Raw genomic sequence first — 5,206 nt, 5'->3', positions numbered from 1 at the left:
AATTAATATACGCAGACGAGGAAGGTAGAATGGTGATGGTTGAGTTAGAAGTAGAAAAGAAAAAAAACATTATTAGTAGTAATATATGCCCCTAACCAAAATCAACAGGAATTTTTTAAAGGAATACATAAAAAAATAGTAGATCTAGAATATGAAGATATCTGCCTAATTGGAGATTATAATGCGATAGTAGATGCGAAAAAAGATTATAAAAGTGGTAAAAAAAATAAGAAAAAGAAATACTTCCAAAAGAATTCTTTAATATGGCTGCGGAAATAAATTTGAGAGATGTTTGGAGGGAAACACACAAAGATGAGAATCAATATACTTACTACTCTCATCCACACCAATCCTGGTCTAGAATCAATATGGCTTGGATGACTCCGAATATTAGGACTGGGGTAGAACAAATAGAGATAGGAGTAAATCAATGGGCAGATCACAACCCAATACTTATAAAATGGAAAGGAAAATATTTATACTAACCAATCAGCAAAGATAATTATGAATGATGACATAACAGATAAATTTAATATAACAAAAGGAGTTAGACAAGGTTGCCCACTCTTTCCCTTACTGTATATTCTATCATTGGAAATCCTGCTGAAAAAAATCAGAGAAGATCAAGGAATTGAAGGTTTACAGATCAATAAAGAAGAATACAAAGCCCAGGCTTTTGCTGATGATTTAGTGTTTATAATAGAAAATCCTATGGAATCTATACCCAATTTGTTTCAAAAAATAAAAGAATTCGGAGAAGTGGCCAGACTAAAAATCAATAAAAGCAAATCGAAACTAATTGTAAAAAATCTAACGAAAAATCAAGAAAAAGAATTGTCAGATAGTATACAAATTCAAACAACGAAAAAAATAAAATATCTAGGAATCTGGTTGTCCACGAGAACGTCAGCAATAAAAGAAAATAATTATGATAAACTAATAGAACAAACAAGGAAAGACTTAGAAAAATGGGAAAATTTACACATCTCATTCCTAGGAAGAATTTCGGCCATTAAAATGACTATACTACCTAAATTTTTATATCTGTTTCAGGTTACCCCAATAAAAATAGATAAATAGTTCTTTGAAAAATTGAATAAAATGACATCTAAATTTATATGGCAAGGGAAAAGGCCACGAATAAAATTTAAGCTGCTCCAGGATACAAAAGATAGAGGAGGAGCTGCACTCCCAGATTGGGAGATATACTATCAAGCAGCAGTACTATCGTGGGTTAAAGACTGGATAGAATTAAAGAATTCTAGAATTTTAACAATTGAGGGACACGAACTCCAAATTGGCTGGCACTCTTTCATGTGGGATGAAAAATACAAAACACATTCATACTTTAAAAGACACACAATAAGACACTCATTACTACAAACTTGGCTTAAAATCAAAAAACAACATTACATGAAAATACCAAGTTGGTTATCGCCGGTAGAATCAATTAGACATCCAAATTTAACAGATAAGACAAAAATAATTAGATATAAAGATTTAATTGACCACCAAGGTAAACTAAAAACAAAACAACAATTGGACACAGAATTAGATAGAGAAATAGATTGGTGGACTTATACCCAAATACAATCTAAATACAGAGAACATATAAAAACATATGAAATTAATAAGCAAAAACAAGAAATAGACAAAATTATATTAGATTCAGGAAACAAATTAATTAGTAGAATCTATAAATTTCTTTTACGCTATAAAATGGAAGAAGAGACAGTCAAGGAAACGATGATAAAATGGGCTCAAAACATTAAACATACAATACCTTTGGAAAAATGGGAAAAATTTTGGCAAATAAATATAAAACTAACAAGAGCAGTGGCATATAAGGAAAATCAACTTAAAATGTTTTATAGGTGGCACATGTCTCCAACTAGACTGGCAAAAATACAGCCCAAAAATAGCCCGATCTGCTGGAAGTGTAAGAAGACACAAGGAACCTTCTATAATTTATGGTGGACATGCCCGGCAGCAAAGAAATTTTGGTCTAATATTAAAAAATGCTTGGAACAAATAACAGAAACACAGATAGATAACCAGAAATATTTTTACTAGGAATCTTTAATAAATCATACCCTAAAGATATCAAATACCTTATAATTCACATACTAACAGCTGCAAGAATAACCTATGCAAAAAATTGGAAGCAAGAAAGAACGCCAAATGAAACAGAATTAATAGAAAAAATTCTAGAATGCGCTGAAATGGATAGGTTAACCAAAGAAATACAAGAAAGAGAAGAATCAGACTATTACAAAATATGGAACAATTGGTATAATTGGTTAAAAACTAGAAACAAACAAAAAATATAGGGGGAAATATTACCGGTATAAAAAATGTTATTAGATTAAGGAGAGGTGAAGAAACGTATTATAAGCAGAATGTCACTTTGAAATAATGCTTAAGACATAATCCTTTTCTTTTTGTTTATATGTTGTATAAATGTTTGTTGTGTGTATGTTATGTTTTTTTTTAATATTTATACTCTAATAAAAATTTATTTTAAAAAAATGGAAAGGAAAAAAAAGGTTTAGGAGGTGGACAATGAACCAAAAAATATGTAAAGAAAAAGAATTTAAACATATGTTAGAAAAGGAATTACAATCATTTTTTAAGATAAATAAAAAAGAGGATACCTCCTTACAGAATACCTGGGATACAGCAAAAGCATATATAAGGGGTCTGACGATTGCATATATAGGGAAGAAAAACAAAGACAGGAAACGGACATTGCTTACCTGAATGTCCTTTCTCGGCGCGCTGATGGAGAATCCAAAGCATGGGTAATGTTCACGGTGAGTTTGTCAGAGACTGAGTGTGTATCACTTTAAATTTCTTGCCTCGGTTCCGCCTCCTCTGCTCGACTGATGTCAGTTTAGTTCACGAAGAAGGTAAAGGAAAGGCAAACTGTAGTCCAGAATCAGCGCCACCGGACCTGAATACGGTAGGATAGGGTGGGTTGGATTCTCCATCAGCGCGCCGAGAAAGGACATTCAGGTAAGCAATGTCCGTTCTCCAGCGCACTGCTTGGAGAATCCAAAGCATGGGATGTACCCAAGCAAGTTCCTTAGGGGGGCTATCAGACAGGTCCGGGGTAGGCAAGGAGGCAGCAACAGATTGTAGAACTCGGCGACCAAAGGCAGCGTCGGCCGCTGCAAGAGTCTATCTTATAATGCCTAATAAACGGCGACAAGGTCGTCCAAGTGGCTGCTCTGCATATTTCAGAAACCGAGGCTTGTGTTGCCCACGCGGCTGACGTAGAAACACTCCTAGTGGAATGAGGTAGGACTTTGCCCGGGAGGGGTTTCCCCGAAACAGAATAGGCCTTGCATATGCAGGCCTTCAGCCATCGTCCGATAGTAGTGGAGGAAACCTTCTGGCCAAGAGACCCCGGAAGGAATGAAACAAATAAGGCCTCCGAACGACAGAAGGTCAAGGTTTGCTTGATGTAACGGCGTAAGGCCCTCCGTACGTCTAGGGTGTGCCATTGGGTCTCTAGCGGGTGTCTTGGATCCGGGCAAAAATCCGGGAGGATTAGCTCCTGTTCGCGGTGGAAGACCGAATTGACTTTCGGCAGAAAGGAAGGATCCATGCGGAGGACGACCCTGTTATGGTGGAAGATGCACAAGTCGTCCCGCACGGACAGGGCCGCCAATTCCAAAATTCGCCTCGCCGAAGTTATTGCGACTAGGAATACGACTTTGAGAGTAAGGAGACGTAACCCAATCGCGGCCAAGGGTTCGAAGGGAGAAGAAGTAAGGGCCTGGAGAACAAGCGGAAGGTCCCAGGTAGGATAGCGACGAATTCTGGGAGGTCTCAGGTTAGAGGCCCCCCTAAGGAAGGACCTAATCCGCAAGTTGCGGGAAAGAGGGATGTCCAAGTCCTTGGAAAGGACGGTGTCCAAGGCCGCCACGTATCTGTGGAGCATGCTTGCCGCGAGGCCCCTGTTGAAGCCCGCGTGCAGGAACTCCAAGACGTCGGCCACTGATGCTGAGGTGGGGTCAGAGTGTCGAGAAGTGGACCAGGAACAGAAGGAGCGCCAGGTGGAATTGTAGATTCTTGTAGTAGAGGGCCGCCTGGAGGCCTGGATGACGGAGATAACTCCCCCTGACAGGTTGTCCCTGGTTAGACGGATCCGTTCAAGTGCCAGACGGTCAACTGCAACCATTGGGGCTCTGGATGCAGTATGACCCCCTGGCTGAGGGAGATTTTGTGATCCGGAATCCGCCACGGGGGAGCTACCGATAGGCTCATCAGGTCGGCGAACCACGATCTCCGTGGCCAGTGGGGGGCGACGAGGAGGACGTTCACTCGTTCCAGGAGAATCTTCCGGATCACCCTTGGCAGGAGTGGGAGGGGAGGGAAGGCGTAGAGCAGGCCCTGGGGCCAGGGACACAGGAGCGCGTCGATCCCTTCTGCCGTGGGGCACTGGAAACGGGAAAAAAACCTTGGTAGTTGAGCATTGGTCGGATGCGTGAACAGATCGAGTACGGGACGGCCAAATCTTGCCGACAGCTCGCGGAAGAGGGACGGGTGGAGGCGCCATTCCGCGTGGTCGATCTGCTGTCGACTGAGCCAATCTGTCTGGCGGTTGTCGGTCCCGGAAATGTGGTCCGCTGTCAACGACCGAGTGTGCAACTCTGCCCAAGCTAGAAGTCTGTTCGCCTCTGACATCAATGCCGCCGAGCGTGTTCCCCCCTCGTGATTTACATGTGCCTTCGCCGTCACATTGTCTGTCAGTATCCATACATGTTGGTTCTCCACGAAAGGCTGGAAGTGTAGGAGGGCGAGCCAGATCGCGCGAAGCTCGAGCCAGTTGATGTCGTTGGCTGCTTCCGACTGGGACCAGCGGCCCTGCGTGACTTGAGTCTGCAGGTGGGCGCCCCAGCCCCTCAGGCTCGCATCCGTAGTGACGGTGACACGGGACGGACTGTGAAAGAGACACCCGGAGAGCACAGATGGCGAGGTCCACCAGTGTAGGGAATCGCGTACTTCCGGCGGTAATTGAACCCGGGACCTGGAGTTGCTTCGACGAGTCTTCTGAAACTGCAAGAGGTACCATTGCAGGGGCCGAGAGTGGAATCTGGCCCATGGGACTATGGATATGCAAGATATCATTTTCCCTAATAGAGATGACAGGAGTAGAAGTGGTACCCTCGGGAGAGCCAATATCTGCAACACCAAGGAG

The sequence above is a fragment of the Pituophis catenifer genome, unplaced genomic scaffold (genome assembly GCF_029215685.1).
Source record: "Pituophis catenifer annectens isolate HBS135680 unplaced genomic scaffold, rPitCat1.0.hap2 SCAF_5, whole genome shotgun sequence".
Taxonomy (NCBI): domain Eukaryota; kingdom Metazoa; phylum Chordata; class Lepidosauria; order Squamata; family Colubridae; genus Pituophis; species Pituophis catenifer.
The sequence above is the reverse complement of the archived record's forward strand: the minus strand, read 5'-3'. Positions refer to the sequence as shown.